A 26,925-nucleotide genomic window follows, 5' to 3' on the forward strand; every position below is an offset into this window, starting at 1 on the left:
ACACACATTCTCACTTTTATAGATATAATAGAAAGATTATCCTAGATATATTTCTATTTGTATGAATACTCTATATACAAATTTTAAAATCTGTAGATAAAGAATTTGTTGAGTATATGGGTTGAGAATTGTTCTCTCTCTCTCTCTCTCACACACACACACACATTCTCACTTTTATAGATATAATAGATTATGCTAGATATATTTCCATATATCTGAATACCCTATATACAAATTTTCAAATCTGTAGATGAAAAATTTGTTGAGTATATAGGTTGAGAATTGTTCTCTCTGTCTCTATCACACACATTCTCACTTTTATAGATATAATAGACAGATTATGCCAGATATATTGAAATATGTCTGAATGCCCAATATACAAATTTTGAAATCTGTAGATAAAAAATTTGTTGTATACATAGGTTGACAATTGTCCTCTCTCTCACACACACACACATTCTCACTTTTATACATATAATAGATAGATTATGCTAGATATATTTCTATATGTCTGAACACCCTATATACAAATGTTCAAATCTGTGGATAAAAAATTTGTTGAATGTATAGGTTGAGAATTTTTATCTCTCTCTTTTTCTCTCTCTCTCTCTCTCGCTATCTCACACACACGCATTCTCACTTTTATAGATAAAATAGATAGATTATGCTAGATATATTTCCATATGTCTGAATACCCTATATACAAAGTTTCAAATCTGTAGATAAAAAATTTGTTGAATATATAGGTTTAGAATTGTTCTCTCTCTCTCTCTCACACACACATTCTAACTTTTGTAGTTATAATAGATAGATTATGCTAGATATATTTCCATATGTCTGAATACCCTATATACAAATTTTCTAAACTGTAGGTAAAAAATTTGTTGAGTATGTAGGTTAAGAATTGTTCTCTCTCTCTCACACACACACACACACACACACAAGTTCTCACTTTTATAGATATAATAGATAGATTATGCTAGATATATTTCTATATGTCTGCCTACCCTATATACAAATTTCCAAATCTGTGCCCAAAAATGTGTGGAATATATAGGTTGAGAATTGTTCTCTCTCTCTCTCTCTCACACACATATTCTCACTTTTATAGGTTATATAGGTTGAGAATTTTTTGCTCTTTCCATCACTCACATTCACACTTTTATAGATATAATACATAGATTATGCCAGATATATTTACATATGTCTGAATACCCAATATACACATTTTCAAATCTGTAGATAAAAAATTAGTTGAATATATAGGTTGAGAATTGTTCTCTCTCTCTCTCTTTCTCTCTCTCTCACACACACATTCTCACTTTTATAGATATAATAGATCGATTATGCTAGATATATTTCCATACGTCTGAATACCCTATATCCAAATTTTCTAATATGTAGATAAAAAATTTGTTGAATATATAGGGTGAGAATTTTCCTTCCTCTCTTTCTCTCTCTCTCTTTCTCACACACACACAAGCTGAAAATTGTTCTCTCTCTCTCTCTGACTCTCTCTCTCTCTCTCACACACACACACATGGTCATTTTATAGATATAATAGATAGGTTATGCTAGATATATTTCTATATGTCTGAATACCCTATATACAAATTTTTAAATCTGTAGATAAAAAATTTGTTGAGTATATAGGTTGAGAATTGTTCTTTCTCTCTCTCTCACACACACATTCTCACTTTTATAGATATAATAGATTATGCTAGATATATTTCCATATGTCTGAATACCCTATATACAAATTTTCAAATCTGTAAAGATAGAATTTGTTGAATATATAGGTTGAGAATTGTTCTCTCTCTCTCTCTTTCACACACATTCTCACTTTTATAGATATAATAGATAGATTATGCTAGATATATTTCCTTATGTCTGAATACCCTATATACAAATTATCAAATCTGTAGATACAAAATTTGTTGAGTATATAGGTTGAGAATTGTTCTCTCTCTCTCTCTCTCTCACTCACTCACTCACTCACACACACACACACACATTCTACCTTTTATAGATATAATAGATTATGCTAGATATATTTCCATATGTCTGAATACCCTGTATACAAATTTTCAGATCTGTACATAAAAATTAGTTGAATATATAGGTTGAGAATTGTTCTCTCTCTCTCTCTTCTCTCTCTCTCTTTCACACACATTCTCACTTTTCTAGATATAATAGATAGATTATGCTAGATATATTTCCATATGTCTGAATACCCTATATACAAATTTTCTAATCGGTAGATAAAAAATTTGTTGAATATATAGGGTGAGAATTGTACTTACTCTCTCTCTCTCTCTCTCTCTCTCTCTCTCACGCACACATTCTCACTTTTATGGATATAATAGATAGATTATGCTGGATATATTTCCATATGTCTGAATACCCTATATACAAATGGTCAAATCTGTAGATAACAAATTTATTGAATAGATAGGTTGAGAATTGTTCTCTCTCTCTCTCTCTCGCAACCTTACACACACAACCACACGCAAACATTCTGACTTTTATAGATATAATAGATCGATTATGCTAGATATATTTCCATATGTCTGAATACCCAATATACAAATTTTCAAATCTGTAGGTAAAAAATTTGTTGAATATATAGGTTGAGAATTGTTCTCTCTCTCTCACACACTCACATTCTCACTTTTATAGATATAATGTATAGATTATGCTAGATATATTTCTATATGTCTGAATACCCTATATACAAAGTTTATAATCCGTAGATAAAAATACGTTGAGTATATAGGTTGAGAATTGTTCTCTCTCTCTCTTACGCACACACACACACACACACACACACACACACACATTTTCACTTTTATAGATATAATAGATAGATTATGCTAGATATATTTCCATATGTCTGAATACCCTATATACAAATTTTCAAATCTGTAGATAAAAAATGTATTGAATATATAGGTTGAGAATTGTTGTCTCTCTCTCTCTCTCTCTCTCTCTCTGGCTACCTCACACACACACACACATTTTCACTTTTATAGATATAATAGATAGATTATGCTAGATATATTTCCATATGTCTGAATACTCTATATACAAACTTTCAAATCTGTAGATAAAAAATTTGTTGAGTATATAGGTTGAGAATTGTTCTCTCTCTCTCACACGAAACTGTGCGCTCGGCTTCTTCCCCCCCTTCCCACCCCAAATGCTTGGGAAACTGTGCACTGTTTTTGTTGGTTTTCAAGCTGCCTCTTCCCCCCCCCACACACACACAGTTTAACAGTAGTAGGAGGTCAAGAGAAAGAGGGTGAGAGAGAGAGAAGAGTAAGTTGGTGAGAGAGAGAGAAAAGAGAAAGAGGGTGTTGGTTTTATATTTTTATTATCGTCTAATATTTTGAAAGCTGAATTTCTAATAAAATGTGCATCTATAGGAGATAATGCCTGGGAATGTGTTCCCCCCCCCCACAGTTTAACAGTGGTGTGACGTCAAGAGAAAGAGGGTGAGAGAGAGGGAAGAGTAAGTGGGTGAGAGAGAGAAAAAAAAGAAAGACGGTGTTGGTTTTGTGAAAAAAGTTGTTATTTACAATTGTTCGCATTCTTGGCCTTTTGGTCAAGATCAAAGTGTAGTATCTGTTCTTCAGATGCTGCACTTCTATTTCTTGTTCTCTTTCGGTGGAGGAGAAATCCTCCACGACTGAGACAATTTTTATTTTTGTACCTTTTCTCCACGTTAAAAAACGACCCTGGTGTCTAACTCTGTCCCGTGGGGAGGCATAGTAAATAGGTACAATTGTTCGCCATTAGTGGATGTTGACGTGACGTCACGTGACATGACTAAGCGTTTTTTTTTTTAGTATGAATAACATTTTTTGTTATAATTATAAAGTCTACACTTAATTTTATAGAAAATGATGTATATATAATAGAAAAAAAAAATTACTGGTTTTGTTGGATTCAAGTGGATCCCCCCCCTCCAGTTTAAGAGATAGCAGGTCACGTGGTAATATACAAAATGGCTAGCGTAAATATAAAGATCGGTTTTTTTATCGACGAATATTTTGAAAGCTGAATTTTTTTTTATTCCTGTACATTTTTTCCTGATATTTTTCGTTAAAACTCTTGTATAAATACTATTTTTAACCAGTTAAATACGTTGGAGACATTGTCATGGAGTTTAATAATCTCTAGAACAAAGCAGAAGAGAAATTACAAAAGTATCGGTAAAACAAAGTGTTTGTTTACATTTGTTCGCCATTACTGGATGTTGACGTCACGTCACGTGACATGACTAAGCGTTTTTGGATTATGTAATATTAACATTAAAATGACAGGTTTTTTTGGGGGCCCCCCTAGGAGAGAAATGATCAGTTCACCCCCTTTTAATGGTCCGTTTGGTGTGGAATTTCGATATTTGTCATGCGGGTGATCAAGGTTCAATATGATACATAATTTGTCAACTTTGGTTGTGTCTGTCAAAAGTTTGAGCTGACGTCACGTCACGTGACACGTATTGAATAACGTTAAAATGACAGGTTTTTTTTGGGGCCCCCCTAGGAGAAAAACGATCAGTTGACCCCTTTCTACTGGTCCGTTTGACGTGAAATTTCGATATTTGTCATCCGGGTGATCAAGGTGCAATATGATACCAAATTTGTCAACTCTGGTTCCGTCTTTCAAAAGTTTTAGCGTTACAAACAAACATACATACATACATACATACACACCGATTTTTGCCTTTTATATATATAGACTAGCAGGGCTACCCGGCGTTGCTCGGGACCGTATAAACAATGAAAAAACAAAAGCAGATATTGAACATATGTTTTATTCTTAGGGGAGACGAATCTTTCATCTCTATGTATTATTTGTTTTATCTACCCCCGGACTGGTATTGTTCATGTTTTATCCCTAGCATAGGTAATTTACAGCATGTATATGAAATTGTTTTACCTTAGGGAGAAGAGAACAGGTAATATACAACATAATGTGTCTATATTACATCCCTGGCAACGCCTAGAAACCAGCTAGAACATGTATTTCAGTCAATCTTTATTACATCCTGGGCTATGCCGGGAAACCAGCTAATCTCTATTTAGTGACTTGACCACCAAAATACCTCCCTAAGTGTGTCCTTTCTTTTGAACTTATTAGATATAGGTATCTAGAAATGTGTGTGAAATTTTGTTGAATGCATTGTTCACTATGATTTTCTTATTGTTCTACACAATATCAACTGTAGCGAAATAAAACAGTAAACTTAGTGTAGTGTTAGAATAAAGAGCAAAGGAAAAAATTAGAATCATATTCTGTAATTGCAAATCTAAATTTGCTAGCGTGTACCAGTATTTGCCAGGTTGTGGAAATTTGGAATTTATAACGTATGTAGTGGCCTTTTCCTAGATACCTATTGCTAAAAATTATACTTTCATTTTGTTAGAAAAATCTCTCTTCGGATGCCCTGCATCATCCAAAATAAAAACAAATATTTTTATAATTGTTTCAGTACATTGCTACACATTGTGAAATTTGTTGACGTTTGTAAAAAAAAATCATGAATGTGCTTATATTCCAAAAAAGAAAATATCAGTGCACAGTATTGAAAGTGTTTGAGATTCAAAAGTCTGTAACATTTCTACTAACTTCATAAGATGTCATGTGAGAAACTTAATTGAATATCAAGACATTATCTGAAGCGTTTTTATTTTGGTGTAACGTATGTGTTTACAGTGAACCGTAACTTTTAATAAACAGCTTGGTATGCAATGACATAGGCTAAGAATCTTAGACAAAATATATATAAATTGGAAAAATGTGTGAACAAATGAAAAAAAAATGATCCGCTCCACTTGATGACATCAAGCACAGTAATATTTTAGTGAAGAAAATATGAAATTGATGTTCAGTGATTAGTTTGGATGAATGAGAAAATGTAATTGTTTGATGCATAAAAAATAACTCATTTGCTGTATTTGATATTAAGCAGCAAAATATAGTGATTTGAATATTAAGGAAAACATCAAATCAGATTATATAAAAAAAAAGATGAAATTAGAAAATATATATTTTCTGTTTATGAGTTTTGCCAATCAAAATTTTGTGGCAGAAATTGGGTGATTACCATGCAATTTTATTTTGATAAAATTCTTAAATTATTTCAATGTTTATTATAATTTCTTATTAGTGACTTGTTATCATCAAAATCCGCCCCAAAGAGTGTCCTTTCTTTTATTAGGTATCAGAATAGGTATCCAGATTTCTACTTCTATACAAATGTGATATTTCGGATCTGTAGATAAACAATTTGTTGCATATATAAGCTGAGAATTGTTCTCTCTCATTCTCTCTCTCACACACCCACACATTCTCACTTTTATAGATATAATAGATAAATTATGCTAGATATATTTCCATGTGTCTGAATAATCTATATACAAATTTTCAAATCTGTAGATAAAAAATTTGTTGAGTATATAGGTTGAGAATTGTTCTCTCTCTCTCTCTCTCTCCTCTCACGCATGCTCACTTTTATAGATATAATAGATAGATTATGCTAGATATATTTCCATATGTCTGAATACACTATATAAAAATTTTCTAATCTGTAGATAAAAATTTGTTGAATATAAAGGGTGAGAATTGTTCTTACTCTCTCTCTCTCACACACAGACATATTCTCACTTTTATAGACATAATAGATAGATTATGCTAGATATATTTCCATATGTCTGAATACCCTATATACCAATTTTCAAATCTGTAGATAAAAAATTTGTTGAATATATAGGTTGAGAATTGTTCTCTCGCTCTGTCTCTCTCTCTCTTGCTACCTCACACACACACGCAAACATTCTCACTTTTATAGATATAATAGATAGATTATGCTAGATATATTTCCATATGTCTGAATACCCTATATACAAATTATCTAATCTGTAGATAAAAAATTTGTTGATTATATAGGTTGAGAATTGCTCTCTCTCTCACAGACACACACATTTTCACTTTTGTAGATATAATAGATAGATTATGCTAGATATATTTCCGTATGTATGAATACCCTTTATAACAAATTTAAAATCTGTAGATAAAAAATTTGTTGAATATATAGGTTAAGAATTGTTCTCTCTCTCTCTCTCTACCTCACACACACCCACACACACAAACATTCTGACTTTTATAGATATAATAGATAGATTATGCTAGATATATTCCATATGTCTGAATACCCTATATACAAATTTTCTAATCTGTAGATAAAAAATTTGTTGAATATTTTCAACCCTTATCCTCGAGTGGCGTCTGGGCCTTGATAAGTAGTAATGCGTATTTAGCAAAATATAAATATATATATATATAACAAATTTACTGAATTTCCATTACTAACGATTACTGTATTGTCCAATTGACTACTGCGCTTTTCAACCCTTATCCTCGAGTGGCCTCTGGGCCTTGAGAAGTAGTAATTACTAACGATTACTATATTGACCAATGGACTACTGCACTTTTTAACCCTTATCCTCGGGTGGCCTCTGGGCCTTATTGTCCAATTGACTACTGTGGACTTTTTAACTCTTATGCTCGAGTGGCCTCTGGGCCTTGATAAGTGGAAATGACCAAGTAACAAAAAATAGGTATATAACAAATTTACTGAATTTCCATTACTAACGATTACTATATTGTCCAATTGACTACTGTGCACTTTTCAATCCTTATCCTCGAGTGGCCTCTGGGCCTTGATAAATGGTAATGCGTATGTAACAAAATATACATATATATAACAAATTTACTGAATTTCCATTACTAACGATTACTATATTGTCCAATTGACTACTGCACTTTTAAACGCTTATCCTCGAGTGGCCTCTGGGCCTTGATAAGTGGTAATACCATCGAGTGGCCTCTGGGCCTTAATAAGTGGTTGTGCCTAAGTAACAAAAAATAGGTATATTACAAATATCCCGCATTTCCATTACAACCGACTACTACGGTGCACTTTTCAATCCTTATCCTCGAGTGGCCTGTGGGCTTTGATAAGTGGTAATGCGTATTTAACAAAATATTAATATATATATAACAAATTTACTGAATTTCCATTACTAACAATTACTATATTTTGTCCAATTGACTACTGCACTTTTCAACACTTATCCTCTAGTGGCCTCTGGGCCTTGATAAGTGGTAATGCCTATCTAAACAAAATATAAATATATATATAACAAATTTCCCGACTTTCCATTACTAACGATTACTATGTTGTCCAATTAACTACTGCCATTTTCAACCCTTATCCTCGGGTGGCCTCTGGGCCTTATTGTCCAATTGACTACTGTGCACATTTAACTCTTATCCTCGAGATGTATCTGGGCCTTGATAAGTGGAAATGCCTAAGTAACAAAAAAATAGATATATAACAAATTTCCCAAATTTGACTACTGTGCACTTTTCAACTCTTATCCTCGAGTGGCCTCTGGGCCTTGATAAGTGGTCATATATATTTTTTACAAAATAAAAAAAAAGGTTGGAGTCGCTGAATAACTCATCCTCCCGTTAAAGCGGTTCCATCCTCTTTCCCCAATTTGACTACTGTGCACTTTTCAACTCTCGTCCTCGAGTGGACTATGGGCCTTGATAAGTGGTAATACATATTTTATGAAAAATATATATATATATATATATATATATATATATATAACAAAATAGGTTGGAGTTGCTGAATAACTCATCCTCCTGTTAAAGCGGTTCCATCCTCTTTCCCAAATTTGACTACTGTGGACTTTTTAACTCTCATCCTCGAGTGGCCTATGGGCCTTGATAAGTGGTAATACATATTTTTTTATAAATATATATATATATATACCAAAACAGGTGTGAGTCGCTGAATAATTCATCCTTCTATTAAAGCGATTAAATCCTCTTTCCCAAATTTGACTACTGTGCACTTTTAAACTCTCATCCTCGTGTGGCCTATGGGCCTTGATAAGTGGTAATATATAGTTTGTACAAAATATATATATATATATATATATATATATATATATATAACAAAATAGGTTGGAGTCGCTGAATCACTCATCCTCCCGTTAAAGCGGTTCCATCCTCTTTCCCGAATTTGACTAATGTGCACTTTTCAACTCTTATCCTCGAGTAGCCTATGGGCCTTGATAAGTGGTAATATATTTTTGTTATAAATATATATATATATATATATATATATAAAAAATAGGTTGGAGTCGCTGAATAACTCATCCTCCCGTTAAAGCGGTTCCATCCTCTTTCCCGAATTTTACTACTATGCACTTTTCAACTCTCATCCTCGAGTGGCCTATTGTCCTTGATAAGTGGTAATATATATTTTTTAATAAAAGTATATATATATATATATATAAAAAAATAGGTTGGAGTTGCTGAATAACTCATCCTCCCGTTAAAGCGGTTCCATCCTCTTTACCGTATTTTTTATACAGTGCACTATTCAACTCTCATCCTCGAGTGGCCTATTGTCCTTGATAAGTGGTAATATATATTTTTTAATAAATATAGATATAAATATATATATAAAAAAACAGGTTGGAGTCGCTGAATAACTCATCCTCCCGTGAAAGCGGTTCCATCCTCTTTCCCGAATTTGACTACTGTGCACTTTTCAACTCTAATCCTCGAGTGTCCTATGGGCCTTGATAAGTAGTAATATATATTTTTTACAAAAATATATACATACATATATATAACAAAATAGGTTGGAGTCACTGAATAATTCATCCTCCTCTTAAAGCGGTTCCATCATCTTTGCCGAATTTGACTACTGTGCACTTTTAAACTCTCATCCTCGTGTGGCCTATGGGCCTTGATAAGTGGTAATATATATTTAAAAATAAATATAGATATAAATATATATATACCAAAATAGGTTGGAGTCGCTGAATAACTCATCCTCCCGTTAAAGCGGTTCCATCCTCTTTCCCAGATTTGACTGCTGTGCACTTTTCAACTCTAATCCTCGAGTGTCCTATGGGCCTTGATAAGTAGTAATATATATTTTTTACAAAAATATATACATACATATATGTAACAAAATAGGTTGGAGTCACTGAATAATTCATCCTCCTCTTAAAGCGGTTCCGTCATCTTTGCCGAATTTGACTACTGTGCACTTTTAAACTTTCATCCTCGAGTGGCCTATAGGCCTTGATAAGTGGTAATAGTTTGTACAATAGTTTGTACAATATATATATCTATATATATATATTACAAAATAGGTAAGAGAGAGAGAAGAGGGTGAGAGAGAGAGAAGAGAAAGAGGTAGAGAGAGAAGAGGGTGAGAGAGAGCAGAGAAGAGGGTGAGAGAGAGCAGAGAAAGAGGGTGAGAGAGAAAGAGGGTGAGAGAAGTGAAAGAGGTAGAGAGAGAAGAGGGTAAGAGAGAAAGAGGGTGAGAGAGAGAAGAGGGTGAGAGAGAGAGAGGTAGTGAGAGAGAGAGATAAGAGAAAGAGGTAGAGAGAGAGAGAAGAGGGTAAGACAGAGAGAGAGAGGGGTAGTGAGAGAGAGAGATAAGAGAAAGAGGTAGAGAGAGAGAGAGAAGAGGGTGAGGGAGAAAGAAGAGGGTGAGAGAGAGCAGAGGGAGAGAGAGAGAAGAGAAATAGGTAGAGAGAGAGAGATGAAGGTGAGAGAGAGCAGGGAAAGAGGGTGATAGAGAAGAGAAAGAGGTAGAGAGAGAGAGAGAGAAGGGTGAGAGAGAGCAGAAAAAGAGGGTGAGAGAGAGAGAAAGAGGGTCAGAGAGAGAGAGAAGAGAAAAAGGTGTACACAGAGAGTGAGAGAGAGAAGAGGGTAAGAGAGAGAGAGAGAAGAGGTTGAGAGAGAGAGAGAGATAAGAGAAAGAGGTAGAGAGAGAGAAGCGGGTGAGAGAGAGAAGAGGGTGCGAGAGAGAAGAGAAAGAGGTAGAGAGAGAGAAGCGGGTGAGAGAGAGAGAAGAGGGTGCGAGAGAGAAGAGAAAAAGGTAGAGAGAGAGAAGAGGGTGAGAGAGAGAGAAAGAGGATGAGAGAGAGAAGAGAAAGAGAGAGAGAGAAGAGGGTGATAGAGAAAGAGAGTGAGAGAGAGAAGAGAAAGAGAGAGAGAGAGAGAGAGAGAGAAAGAGGGTGAGAGAAGAGGGTAAATGTGCATCTTTTTTTATAGTAGGTAATGCTTGGGAGACTGTGCACATTGCCTCCTCCCCCCTCCCCCCTATAAACGCGGTTCCATTCATAAGAAAACAAACTCGTATAAAAGTAATTTTCGTGTATTTAAGCGGCCTTATACTGATAGCCACCCCTCCCCCTTCCAGTTTAACAGAGTTAGGAGGTAAAAACAAAATGGCTAAAGCCTTGTTTACATGGTAAACTATAGCAAAGAGCATAGTCATCTTTCTTCGCCGGTAAAAAACTTCAAGCAAAAATAAAAACATTTTCCCTACGTCAATTTTTATGTAATTTTGGGATTCTTCTTTTTGAAGTGCGATAAATCCGTTGGTAATAACGGTTCGACTCTTAAACTAATATTTAACTGTGTTATAGTATCAATGATACTCCTCGCAGGCAGCTTTAATGTACGTCAGAGGCTCAGCGTAGCCGACATTTTACTGAGCTGACGTCACGTCACGTGACAGCTAATGAATAATGTTAAAATGACAGGTTTTTTGGGGGGCCCCCCTGGGAGAAAAATGATCAGTTAATCCCCTTCTAGTTGTCCGTTTGACGTGAAATTTCGATATTTGTCATCCGGGTGATCAAGGTGCAATATGCTACCTAATTTGTCAACTTTGGTTGTGTCTGTCAAAAGTTTTAGCGTTACAAACAAACATACATACATACATACATACACACCGATTTTTGCCTTTTATATATATAGACTAGCAGGGCTACCCGGCGTTGCTCGGGACCGTATAAACAATGAAAAAACAAAAGCAGATATTGAACATATGTTTTATTCTTAGGGGAGACGAATCTTTCATCTCTATGTATTATTTGTTTTATCTACCCCCGGACTGGTATTGTTCATGTTTTATCCCTAGCATAGGTAATTTACAGCATGTATATGAAATTGTTTTACCTTAGGGAGAAGAGAACAGGTAATATACAACATAATGTGTCTATATTACATCCCTGGCAACGCCTAGAAACCAGCTAGAACATGTATTTCAGTCAATCTTTATTACATCCTGGGCTATGCCGGGAAACCAGCTAATCTCTATTTAGTGACTTGACCACCAAAATACCTCCCTAAGTGTGTCCTTTCTTTTGAACTTATTAGATATAGGTATCTAGAAATGTGTGTGAAATTTTGTTGAATGCATTGTTCACTATGATTTTCTTATTGTTCTACACAATATCAACTGTAGCGAAATAAAACAGTAAACTTAGTGTAGTGTTAGAATAAAGAGCAAAGGAAAAAATTAGAATCATATTCTGTAATTGCAAATCTAAATTTGCTAGCGTGTACCAGTATTTGCCAGGTTGTGGAAATTTGGAATTTATAACGTATGTAGTGGCCTTTTCCTAGATACCTATTGCTAAAAATTATACTTTCATTTTGTTAGAAAAATCTCTCTTCGGATGCCCTGCATCATCCAAAATAAAAACAAATATTTTTATAATTGTTTCAGTACATTGCTACACATTGTGAAATTTGTTGACGTTTGTAAAAAAAAATCATGAATGTGCTTATATTCCAAAAAAGAAAATATCAGTGCACAGTATTGAAAGTGTTTGAGATTCAAAAGTCTGTAACATTTCTACTAACTTCATAAGATGTCATGTGAGAAACTTAATTGAATATCAAGACATTATCTGAAGCGTTTTTATTTTGGTGTAACGTATGTGTTTACAGTGAACCGTAACTTTTAATAAACAGCTTGGTATGCAATGACATAGGCTAAGAATCTTAGACAAAATATATATAAATTGGAAAAATGTGTGAACAAATGAAAAAAAAATGATCCGCTCCACTTGATGACATCAAGCACAGTAATATTTTAGTGAAGAAAATATGAAATTGATGTTCAGTGATTAGTTTGGATGAATGAGAAAATGTAATTGTTTGATGCATAAAAAATAACTCATTTGCTGTATTTGATATTAAGCAGCAAAATATAGTGATTTGAATATTAAGGAAAACATCAAATCAGATTATATAAAAAAAAAGATGAAATTAGAAAATATATATTTTCTGTTTATGAGTTTTGCCAATCAAAATTTTGTGGCAGAAATTGGGTGATTACCATGCAATTTTATTTTGATAAAATTCTTAAATTATTTCAATGTTTATTATAATTTCTTATTAGTGACTTGTTATCATCAAAATCCGCCCCAAAGAGTGTCCTTTCTTTTATTAGGTATCAGAATAGGTATCCAGATTTCTACTTCTATACAAATGTGATATTTCGGATCTGTAGATAAACAATTTGTTGCATATATAAGCTGAGAATTGTTCTCTCTCATTCTCTCTCTCACACACCCACACATTCTCACTTTTATAGATATAATAGATAAATTATGCTAGATATATTTCCATGTGTCTGAATAATCTATATACAAATTTTCAAATCTGTAGATAAAAAATTTGTTGAGTATATAGGTTGAGAATTGTTCTCTCTCTCTCTCTCTCCTCTCACGCATGCTCACTTTTATAGATATAATAGATAGATTATGCTAGATATATTTCCATATGTCTGAATACACTATATAAAAATTTTCTAATCTGTAGATAAAAATTTGTTGAATATAAAGGGTGAGAATTGTTCTTACTCTCTCTCTCTCACACACAGACATATTCTCACTTTTATAGACATAATAGATAGATTATGCTAGATATATTTCCATATGTCTGAATACCCTATATACCAATTTTCAAATCTGTAGATAAAAAATTTGTTGAATATATAGGTTGAGAATTGTTCTCTCGCTCTGTCTCTCTCTCTCTTGCTACCTCACACACACACGCAAACATTCTCACTTTTATAGATATAATAGATAGATTATGCTAGATATATTTCCATATGTCTGAATACCCTATATACAAATTATCTAATCTGTAGATAAAAAATTTGTTGATTATATAGGTTGAGAATTGCTCTCTCTCTCACAGACACACACATTTTCACTTTTGTAGATATAATAGATAGATTATGCTAGATATATTTCCGTATGTATGAATACCCTTTATAACAAATTTAAAATCTGTAGATAAAAAATTTGTTGAATATATAGGTTAAGAATTGTTCTCTCTCTCTCTCTCTACCTCACACACACCCACACACACAAACATTCTGACTTTTATAGATATAATAGATAGATTATGCTAGATATATTCCATATGTCTGAATACCCTATATACAAATTTTCTAATCTGTAGATAAAAAATTTGTTGAATATTTTCAACCCTTATCCTCGAGTGGCGTCTGGGCCTTGATAAGTAGTAATGCGTATTTAGCAAAATATAAATATATATATATATAACAAATTTACTGAATTTCCATTACTAACGATTACTGTATTGTCCAATTGACTACTGCGCTTTTCAACCCTTATCCTCGAGTGGCCTCTGGGCCTTGAGAAGTAGTAATTACTAACGATTACTATATTGACCAATGGACTACTGCACTTTTTAACCCTTATCCTCGGGTGGCCTCTGGGCCTTATTGTCCAATTGACTACTGTGGACTTTTTAACTCTTATGCTCGAGTGGCCTCTGGGCCTTGATAAGTGGAAATGACCAAGTAACAAAAAATAGGTATATAACAAATTTACTGAATTTCCATTACTAACGATTACTATATTGTCCAATTGACTACTGTGCACTTTTCAATCCTTATCCTCGAGTGGCCTCTGGGCCTTGATAAATGGTAATGCGTATGTAACAAAATATACATATATATAACAAATTTACTGAATTTCCATTACTAACGATTACTATATTGTCCAATTGACTACTGCACTTTTAAACGCTTATCCTCGAGTGGCCTCTGGGCCTTGATAAGTGGTAATACCATCGAGTGGCCTCTGGGCCTTAATAAGTGGTTGTGCCTAAGTAACAAAAAATAGGTATATTACAAATATCCCGCATTTCCATTACAACCGACTACTACGGTGCACTTTTCAATCCTTATCCTCGAGTGGCCTGTGGGCTTTGATAAGTGGTAATGCGTATTTAACAAAATATTAATATATATATAACAAATTTACTGAATTTCCATTACTAACAATTACTATATTTTGTCCAATTGACTACTGCACTTTTCAACACTTATCCTCTAGTGGCCTCTGGGCCTTGATAAGTGGTAATGCCTATCTAAACAAAATATAAATATATATATAACAAATTTCCCGACTTTCCATTACTAACGATTACTATGTTGTCCAATTAACTACTGCCATTTTCAACCCTTATCCTCGGGTGGCCTCTGGGCCTTATTGTCCAATTGACTACTGTGCACATTTAACTCTTATCCTCGAGATGTATCTGGGCCTTGATAAGTGGAAATGCCTAAGTAACAAAAAAATAGATATATAACAAATTTCCCAAATTTGACTACTGTGCACTTTTCAACTCTTATCCTCGAGTGGCCTCTGGGCCTTGATAAGTGGTCATATATATTTTTTACAAAATAAAAAAAAAGGTTGGAGTCGCTGAATAACTCATCCTCCCGTTAAAGCGGTTCCATCCTCTTTCCCCAATTTGACTACTGTGCACTTTTCAACTCTCGTCCTCGAGTGGACTATGGGCCTTGATAAGTGGTAATACATATTTTATGAAAAATATATATATATATATATATATATATATATATATAACAAAATAGGTTGGAGTTGCTGAATAACTCATCCTCCTGTTAAAGCGGTTCCATCCTCTTTCCCAAATTTGACTACTGTGGACTTTTTAACTCTCATCCTCGAGTGGCCTATGGGCCTTGATAAGTGGTAATACATATTTTTTTATAAATATATATATATATATACCAAAACAGGTGTGAGTCGCTGAATAATTCATCCTTCTATTAAAGCGATTAAATCCTCTTTCCCAAATTTGACTACTGTGCACTTTTAAACTCTCATCCTCGTGTGGCCTATGGGCCTTGATAAGTGGTAATATATAGTTTGTACAAAATATATATATATATATATATATATATATATATATAACAAAATAGGTTGGAGTCGCTGAATCACTCATCCTCCCGTTAAAGCGGTTCCATCCTCTTTCCCGAATTTGACTAATGTGCACTTTTCAACTCTTATCCTCGAGTAGCCTATGGGCCTTGATAAGTGGTAATATATTTTTGTTATAAATATATATATATATATATATATATATATATAAAAAATAGGTTGGAGTCGCTGAATAACTCATCCTCCCGTTAAAGCGGTTCCATCCTCTTTCCCGAATTTTACTACTATGCACTTTTCAACTCTCATCCTCGAGTGGCCTATTGTCCTTGATAAGTGGTAATATATATTTTTTAATAAAAGTATATATATATATATATATATATAAAAAAATAGGTTGGAGTTGCTGAATAACTCATCCTCCCGTTAAAGCGGTTCCATCCTCTTTACCGTATTTTTTATACAGTGCACTATTCAACTCTCATCCTCGAGTGGCCTATTGTCCTTGATAAGTGGTAATATATATTTTTTAATAAATATAGATATAAATATATATATAAAAAAACAGGTTGGAGTCGCTGAATAACTCATCCTCCCGTGAAAGCGGTTCCATCCTCTTTCCCGAATTTGACTACTGTGCACTTTTCAACTCTAATCCTCGAGTGTCCTATGGGCCTTGATAAGTAGTAATATATATTTTTTACAAAAATATATACATACATATATATAACAAAATAGGTTGGAGTCACTGAATAATTCATCCTCCTCTTAAAGCGGTTCCATCATCTTTGCCGAATTTGACTACTGTGCACTTTTAAACTCTCATCCTCGTGTGGCCTATGGGCCTTGATAAGTGGTAATATATATTTAAAAATAAATATAGATATAAATATATATATACCAAAATAGGTTGGAGTCGCTGAATAACTCATCCTCCCGTTAAAGCGGTTCCATCCTCTTTCCCAGATTTGACTGCTGTGCACTTTTCAACTCTAATCCTCGAGTGTCCTATGGGCCTTGATAAGTAGTAATATATATTTTTTACAAAAATATATACATACATATATGTAACAAAATAGGTTGGAGTCACTGAATAATTCATCCTCCTCTTAAAGCGGTTCCGTCATCTTTGCCGAATTTGACTACTGTGCACTTTTAAACTTTCATCCTCGAGTGGCCTATAGGCCTTGATAAGTGGTAATAGTTTGTACAATAGTTTGTACAATATATATATCTATATATATATATTACAAAATAGGTAAGAGAGAGAGAAGAGGGTGAGAGAGAGAGAAGAGAAAGAGGTAGAGAGAGAAGAGGGTGAGAGAGAGCAGAGAAGAGGGTGAGAGAGAGCAGAGAAAGAGGGTGAGAGAGAAAGAGGGTGAGAGAAGTGAAAGAGGTAGAGAGAGAAGAGGGTAAGAGAGAAAGAGGGTGAGAGAGAGAAGAGGGTGAGAGAGAGAGAGGTAGTGAGAGAGAGAGATAAGAGAAAGAGGTAGAGAGAGAGAGAAGAGGGTAAGACAGAGAGAGAGAGGGGTAGTGAGAGAGAGAGATAAGAGAAAGAGGTAGAGAGAGAGAGAGAAGAGGGTGAGGGAGAAAGAAGAGGGTGAGAGAGAGCAGAGGGAGAGAGAGAGAAGAGAAATAGGTAGAGAGAGAGAGATGAAGGTGAGAGAGAGCAGGGAAAGAGGGTGATAGAGAAGAGAAAGAGGTAGAGAGAGAGAGAGAGAAGGGTGAGAGAGAGCAGAAAAAGAGGGTGAGAGAGAGAGAAAGAGGGTCAGAGAGAGAGAGAAGAGAAAAAGGTGTACACAGAGAGTGAGAGAGAGAAGAGGGTAAGAGAGAGAGAGAGAAGAGGTTGAGAGAGAGAGAGAGATAAGAGAAAGAGGTAGAGAGAGAGAAGCGGGTGAGAGAGAGAAGAGGGTGCGAGAGAGAAGAGAAAGAGGTAGAGAGAGAGAAGCGGGTGAGAGAGAGAGAAGAGGGTGCGAGAGAGAAGAGAAAAAGGTAGAGAGAGAGAAGAGGGTGAGAGAGAGAGAAAGAGGATGAGAGAGAGAAGAGAAAGAGAGAGAGAGAAGAGGGTGATAGAGAAAGAGAGTGAGAGAGAGAAGAGAAAGAGAGAGAGAGAGAGAGAGAGAGAAAGAGGGTGAGAGAAGAGGGTAAATGTGCATCTTTTTTTATAGTAGGTAATGCTTGGGAGACTGTGCACATTGCCTCCTCCCCCCTCCCCCCTATAAACGCGGTTCCATTCATAAGAAAACAAACTCGTATAAAAGTAATTTTCGTGTATTTAAGCGGCCTTATACTGATAGCCACCCCTCCCCCTTCCAGTTTAACAGAGTTAGGAGGTAAAAACAAAATGGCTAAAGCCTTGTTTACATGGTAAACTATAGCAAAGAGCATAGTCATCTTTCTTCGCCGGTAAAAAACTTCAAGCAAAAATAAAAACATTTTCCCTACGTCAATTTTTATGTAATTTTGGGATTCTTCTTTTTGAAGTGCGATAAATCCGTTGGTAATAACGGTTCGACTCTTAAACTAATATTTAACTGTGTTATAGTATCAATGATACTCCTCGCAGGCAGCTTTAATGTACGTCAGAGGCTCAGCGTAGCCGACATTTTACTGAGCTGACGTCACGTCACGTGACAGCTAATGAATAATGTTAAAATGACAGGTTTTTTGGGGGGCCCCCCTGGGAGAAAAATGATCAGTTAACCCCCTTCTAGTTGTCCGTTTGACGTGAAATTTCGATATTTGTCATCCGGGTGATCAAGGTGCAATATGCTACCTAATTTGTCAACTTTGGTTGTGTCTGTCAAAAGTTTTAGCGTTACAAACAAACATACATACATACATACATACACACCGATTTTTGCCTTTTATATATATAGACTAGCAGGGCTACCCGGCGTTGCTCGGGACCGTATAAACAATGAAAAAACAAAAGCAGATATTGAACATATGTTTTATTCTTAGGGGAGACGAATCTTTCATCTCTATGTATTATTTGTTTTATCTACCCCCGGACTGGTATTGTTCATGTTTTATCCCTAGCATAGGTAATTTACAGCATGTATATGAAATTGTTTTACCTTAGGGAGAAGAGAACAGGTAATATACAACATAATGTGTCTATATTACATCCCTGGCAACGCCTAGAAACCAGCTAGAACATGTATTTCAGTCAATCTTTATTACATCCTGGGCTATGCCGGGAAACCAGCTAATCTCTATTTAGTGACTTGACCACCAAAATACCTCCCTAAGTGTGTCCTTTCTTTTGAACTTATTAGATATAGGTATCTAGAAATGTGTGTGAAATTTTGTTGAATGCATTGTTCACTATGATTTTCTTATTGTTCTACACAATATCAACTGTAGCGAAATAAAACAGTAAACTTAGTGTAGTGTTAGAATAAAGAGCAAAGGAAAAAATTAGAATCATATTCTGTAATTGCAAATCTAAATTTGCTAGCGTGTACCAGTATTTGCCAGGTTGTGGAAATTTGGAATTTATAACGTATGTAGTGGCCTTTTCCTAGATACCTATTGCTAAAAATTATACTTTCATTTTGTTAGAAAAATCTCTCTTCGGATGCCCTGCATCATCCAAAATAAAAACAAATATTTTTATAATTGTTTCAGTACATTGCTACACATTGTGAAATTTGTTGACGTTTGTAAAAAAAAATCATGAATGTGCTTATATTCCAAAAAAGAAAATATCAGTGCACAGTATTGAAAGTGTTTGAGATTCAAAAGTCTGTAACATTTCTACTAACTTCATAAGATGTCATGTGAGAAACTTAATTGAATATCAAGACATTATCTGAAGCGTTTTTATTTTGGTGTAACGTATGTGTTTACAGTGAACCGTAACTTTTAATAAACAGCTTGGTATGCAATGACATAGGCTAAGAATCTTAGACAAAATATATATAAATTGGAAAAATGTGTGAACAAATGAAAAAAAAATGATCCGCTCCACTTGATGACATCAAGCACAGTAATATTTTAGTGAAGAAAATATGAAATTGATGTTCAGTGATTAGTTTGGATGAATGAGAAAATGTAATTGTTTGATGCATAAAAAATAACTCATTTGCTGTATTTGATATTAAGCAGCAAAATATAGTGATTTGAATATTAAGGAAAACATCAAATCAGATTATATAAAAAAAAAGATGAAATTAGAAAATATATATTTTCTGTTTATGAGTTTTGCCAATCAAAATTTTGTGGCAGAAATTGGGTGATTACCATGCAATTTTATTTTGATAAAATTCTTAAATTATTTCAATGTTTATTATAATTTCTTATTAGTGACTTGTTATCATCAAAATCCGCCCCAAAGAGTGTCCTTTCTTTTATTAGGTATCAGAATAGGTATCCAGATTTCTACTTCTATACAAATGTGATATTTCGGATCTGTAGATAAACAATTTGTTGCATATATAAGCTGAGAATTGTTCTCTCTCATTCTCTCTCTCACACACCCACACATTCTCACTTTTATAGATATAATAGATAAATTATGCTAGATATATTTCCATGTGTCTGAATAATCTATATACAAATTTTCAAATCTGTAGATAAAAAATTTGTTGAGTATATAGGTTGAGAATTGTTCTCTCTCTCTCTCTCTCCTCTCACGCATGCTCACTTTTATAGATATAATAGATAGATTATGCTAGATATATTTCCATATGTCTGAATACACTATATAAAAATTTTCTAATCTGTAGATAAAAATTTGTTGAATATAAAGGGTGAGAATTGTTCTTACTCTCTCTCTCTCACACACAGACATATTCTCACTTTTATAGACATAATAGATAGATTATGCTAGATATATTTCCATATGTCTGAATACCCTATATACCAATTTTCAAATCTGTAGATAAAAAATTTGTTGAATATATAGGTTGAGAATTGTTCTCTCGCTCTGTCTCTCTCTCTCTTGCTACCTCACACACACACGCAAACATTCTCACTTTTATAGATATAATAGATAGATTATGCTAGATATATTTCCATATGTCTGAATACCCTATATACAAATTATCTAATCTGTAGATAAAAAATTTGTTGATTATATAGGTTGAGAATTGCTCTCTCTCTCACAGACACACACATTTTCACTTTTGTAGATATAATAGATAGATTATGCTAGATATATTTCCGTATGTATGAATACCCTTTATAACAAATTTAAAATCTGTAGATAAAAAATTTGTTGAATATATAGGTTAAGAATTGTTCTCTCTCTCTCTCTCTACCTCACACACACCCACACACACAAACATTCTGACTTTTATAGATATAATAGATAGATTATGCTAGATATATTCCATATGTCTGAATACCCTATATACAAATTTTCTAATCTGTAGATAAAAAATTTGTTGAATATTTTCAACCCTTATCCTCGAGTGGCGTCTGGGCCTTGATAAGTAGTAATGCGTATTTAGCAAAATATAAATATATATATATATAACAAATTTACTGAATTTCCATTACTAACGATTACTGTATTGTCCAATTGACTACTGCGCTTTTCAACCCTTATCCTCGAGTGGCCTCTGGGCCTTGAGAAGTAGTAATTACTAACGATTACTATATTGACCAATGGACTACTGCACTTTTTAACCCTTATCCTCGGGTGGCCTCTGGGCCTTATTGTCCAATTGACTACTGTGGACTTTTTAACTCTTATGCTCGAGTGGCCTCTGGGCCTTGATAAGTGGAAATGACCAAGTAACAAAAAATAGGTATATAACAAATTTACTGAATTTCCATTACTAACGATTACTATATTGTCCAATTGACTACTGTGCACTTTTCAATCCTTATCCTCGAGTGGCCTCTGGGCCTTGATAAATGGTAATGCGTATGTAACAAAATATACATATATATAACAAATTTACTGAATTTCCATTACTAACGATTACTATATTGTCCAATTGACTACTGCACTTTTAAACGCTTATCCTCGAGTGGCCTCTGGGCCTTGATAAGTGGTAATACCATCGAGTGGCCTCTGGGCCTTAATAAGTGGTTGTGCCTAAGTAACAAAAAATAGGTATATTACAAATATCCCGCATTTCCATTACAACCGACTACTACGGTGCACTTTTCAATCCTTATCCTCGAGTGGCCTGTGGGCTTTGATAAGTGGTAATGCGTATTTAACAAAATATTAATATATATATAACAAATTTACTGAATTTCCATTACTAACAATTACTATATTTTGTCCAATTGACTACTGCACTTTTCAACACTTATCCTCTAGTGGCCTCTGGGCCTTGATAAGTGGTAATGCCTATCTAAACAAAATATAAATATATATATAACAAATTTCCCGACTTTCCATTACTAACGATTACTATGTTGTCCAATTAACTACTGCCATTTTCAACCCTTATCCTCGGGTGGCCTCTGGGCCTTATTGTCCAATTGACTACTGTGCACATTTAACTCTTATCCTCGAGATGTATCTGGGCCTTGATAAGTGGAAATGCCTAAGTAACAAAAAAATAGATATATAACAAATTTCCCAAATTTGACTACTGTGCACTTTTCAACTCTTATCCTCGAGTGGCCTCTGGGCCTTGATAAGTGGTCATATATATTTTTTACAAAATAAAAAAAAAGGTTGGAGTCGCTGAATAACTCATCCTCCCGTTAAAGCGGTTCCATCCTCTTTCCCCAATTTGACTACTGTGCACTTTTCAACTCTCGTCCTCGAGTGGACTATGGGCCTTGATAAGTGGTAATACATATTTTATGAAAAATATATATATATATATATATATATATATATATATAACAAAATAGGTTGGAGTTGCTGAATAACTCATCCTCCTGTTAAAGCGGTTCCATCCTCTTTCCCAAATTTGACTACTGTGGACTTTTTAACTCTCATCCTCGAGTGGCCTATGGGCCTTGATAAGTGGTAATACATATTTTTTTATAAATATATATATATATATACCAAAACAGGTGTGAGTCGCTGAATAATTCATCCTTCTATTAAAGCGATTAAATCCTCTTTCCCAAATTTGACTACTGTGCACTTTTAAACTCTCATCCTCGTGTGGCCTATGGGCCTTGATAAGTGGTAATATATAGTTTGTACAAAATATATATATATATATATATATATATATATATAACAAAATAGGTTGGAGTCGCTGAATCACTCATCCTCCCGTTAAAGCGGTTCCATCCTCTTTCCCGAATTTGACTAATGTGCACTTTTCAACTCTTATCCTCGAGTAGCCTATGGGCCTTGATAAGTGGTAATATATTTTTGTTATAAATATATATATATATATATATATATATATATAAAATAGGTTGGAGTCGCTGAATAACTCATCCTCCCGTTAAAGCGGTTCCATCCTCTTTCCCGAATTTTACTACTATGCACTTTTCAACTCTCATCCTCGAGTGGCCTATTGTCCTTGATAAGTGGTAATATATATTTTTTAATAAAAGTATATATATATATATATATATAAAAAAATAGGTTGGAGTTGCTGAATAACTCATCCTCCCGTTAAAGCGGTTCCATCCTCTTTACCGTATTTTTTATACAGTGCACTATTCAACTCTCATCCTCGAGTGGCCTATTGTCCTTGATAAGTGGTAATATATATTTTTTAATAAATATAGATATAAATATATATATAAAAAAACAGGTTGGAGTCGCTGAATAACTCATCCTCCCGTGAAAGCGGTTCCATCCTCTTTCCCGAATTTGACTACTGTGCACTTTTCAACTCTAATCCTCGAGTGTCCTATGGGCCTTGATAAGTAGTAATATATATTTTTTACAAAAATATATACATACATATATATAACAAAATAGGTTGGAGTCACTGAATAATTCATCCTCCTCTTAAAGCGGTTCCATCATCTTTGCCGAATTTGACTACTGTGCACTTTTAAACTCTCATCCTCGTGTGGCCTATGGGCCTTGATAAGTGGTAATATATATTTAAAAATAAATATAGATATAAATATATATATACCAAAATAGGTTGGAGTCGCTGAATAACTCATCCTCCCGTTAAAGCGGTTCCATCCTCTTTCCCAGATTTGACTGCTGTGCACTTTTCAACTCTAATCCTCGAGTGTCCTATGGGCCTTGATAAGTAGTAATATATATTTTTTACAAAAATATATACATACATATATGTAACAAAATAGGTTGGAGTCACTGAATAATTCATCCTCCTCTTAAAGCGGTTCCGTCATCTTTGCCGAATTTGACTACTGTGCACTTTTAAACTTTCATCCTCGAGTGGCCTATAGGCCTTGATAAGTGGTAATAGTTTGTACAATAGTTTGTACAATATATATATCTATATATATATATTACAAAATAGGTAAGAGAGAGAGAAGAGGGTGAGAGAGAGAGAAGAGAAAGAGGTAGAGAGAGAAGAGGGTGAGAGAGAGCAGAGAAGAGGGTGAGAGAGAGCAGAGAAAGAGGGTGAGAGAGAAAGAGGGTGAGAGAAGTGAAAGAGGTAGAGAGAGAAGAGGGTAAGAGAGAAAGAGGGTGAGAGAGAGAAGAGGGTGAGAGAGAGAGAGGTAGTGAGAGAGAGAGATAAGAGAAAGAGGTAGAGAGAGAGAGAAGAGGGTAAGACAGAGAGAGAGAGGGGTAGTGAGAGAGAGAGATAAGAGAAAGAGGTAGAGAGAGAGAGAGAAGAGGGTGAGGGAGAAAGAAGAGGGTGAGAGAGAGCAGAGGGAGAGAGAGAGAAGAGAAATAGGTAGAGAGAGAGAGATGAAGGTGAGAGAGAGCAGGGAAAGAGGGTGATAGAGAAGAGAAAGAGGTAGAGAGAGAGAGAGAGAAGGGTGAGAGAGAGCAGAAAAAGAGGGTGAGAGAGAGAGAAAGAGGGTCAGAGAGAGAGAGAAGAGAAAAAGGTGTACACAGAGAGTGAGAGAGAGAAGAGGGTAAGAGAGAGAGAGAGAAGAGGTTGAGAGAGAGAGAGAGATAAGAGAAAGAGGTAGAGAGAGAGAAGCGGGTGAGAGAGAGAAGAGGGTGCGAGAGAGAAGAGAAAGAGGTAGAGAGAGAGAAGCGGGTGAGAGAGAGAGAAGAGGGTGCGAGAGAGAAGAGAAAAAGGTAGAGAGAGAGAAGAGGGTGAGAGAGAGAGAAAGAGGATGAGAGAGAGAAGAGAAAGAGAGAGAGAGAAGAGGGTGATAGAGAAAGAGAGTGAGAGAGAGAAGAGAAAGAGAGAGAGAGAGAGAGAAAGAGGGTGAGAGAAGAGGGTAAATGTGCATCTTTTTTTATAGTAGGTAATGCTTGGGAGACTGTGCACATTGCCTCCTCCCCCCTCCCCCCTATAAACGCGGTTCCATTCATAAGAAAACAAACTCGTATAAAAGTAATTTTCGTGTATTTAAGCGGCCTTATACTGATAGCCACCCCTCCCCCTTCCAGTTTAACAGAGTTAGGAGGTAAAAACAAAATGGCTAAAGCCTTGTTTACATGGTAAACTATAGCAAAGAGCATAGTCATCTTTCTTCGCCGGTAAAAAACTTCAAGCAAAAATAAAAACATTTTCCCTACGTCAATTTTTATGTAATTTTGGGATTCTTCTTTTTGAAGTGCGATAAATCCGTTGGTAATAACGGTTCGACTCTTAAACTAATATTTAACTGTGTTATAGTATCAATGATACTCCTCGCAGGCAGCTTTAATGTACGTCAGAGGCTCAGCGTAGCCGACATTTTACTGAGCTGACGTCACGTCACGTGACAGCTAATGAATAATGTTAAAATGACAGGTTTTTTGGGGGGCCCCCCTGGGAGAAAAATGATCAGTTAACCCCCTTCTAGTTGTCCGTTTGACGTGAAATTTCGATATTTGTCATCCGGGTGATCAAGGTGCAATATGCTACCTAATTTGTCAACTTTGGTTGTGTCTGTCAAAAGTTTTAGCGTTACAAACAAACATACATACATACATACATACACACCGATTTTTGCCTTTTATATATATAGAAGAAGACTAGCAGGGCTACCCGGCGTTGCTCGGGACCGTATAAACAATGAAAAAACAAAAGCAGATATTGAACATATGTTTGATTCTTAGGGGGGAGGAATCTTTCATCTCTATGTATTATTTGTTTTATCTACCCTAGGACTGATATTGTTCATGTTTTATCCCTAGCATAGGTAATTTACAGCATGTATATGAAATTGTTTTACCTTAGGGAGAAGAGAACAGGTAATATACAACATAATGTGTCTATATTACATCCCTGGCAACGCCTAGAAACCAGCTAGAACATGTATTTCAGTCAATCTTTATTATATCCTGGGCTATGCCGGGAAACCAGCTAATCTCTTTTTAGTGACTTGACCACCAAAATACCTCCCTAAGTGTGTCCTTTCTTTTGAACTTATTAGATATAGGTATCTAGAAATGTGTGTGAAATTTTGTTGAATGCATTGTTCACTATGATTTTCTTATTGTTCTACACAATATCAACTGTAGCGAAATAACACAGTAAACTTAGTGTAGTGTTAGAATAAAGAGCAAAGGAAAAAATTAGAATCATATTTTGTAATTGCAAATCTAAATTTGCTAGCATGTACCAGTATTGGCCAGGTTGTGGAAATTTGGAACTTATAACATATGTAGTGGCCTTTTCCTAGATACCTATTGCTAAAAATTATACTTTCATTTTGTTAGAAAAATCTCTCTTCAGATGCCCTGCATCATTCAAAATAAAAACAAATATTTTTATAATTGTTTCAGTATATTGCTACACAATGTGAAAGTTTTTAACGTTTGTAAAAA

General features: G+C 34.6%; 1 pseudogene; it reads left to right on the forward strand.

The window, feature by feature from the left end:
- Positions 1-3,583: 3,583 nt before the first annotated feature.
- Positions 3,584-3,717, forward strand: LOC145284243 (U2 spliceosomal RNA; annotated as a pseudogene).
- The last annotated feature ends 23,208 nt before the right edge of the window (positions 3,718-26,925 follow it).

The sequence above is a fragment of the Euprymna scolopes genome, chromosome 8 (assembly GCF_053919585.1).
Source record: "Euprymna scolopes isolate OS-2025 chromosome 8, ASM5391958v1, whole genome shotgun sequence".
NCBI lineage: Eukaryota > Metazoa > Mollusca > Cephalopoda > Sepiida > Sepiolidae > Euprymna > Euprymna scolopes.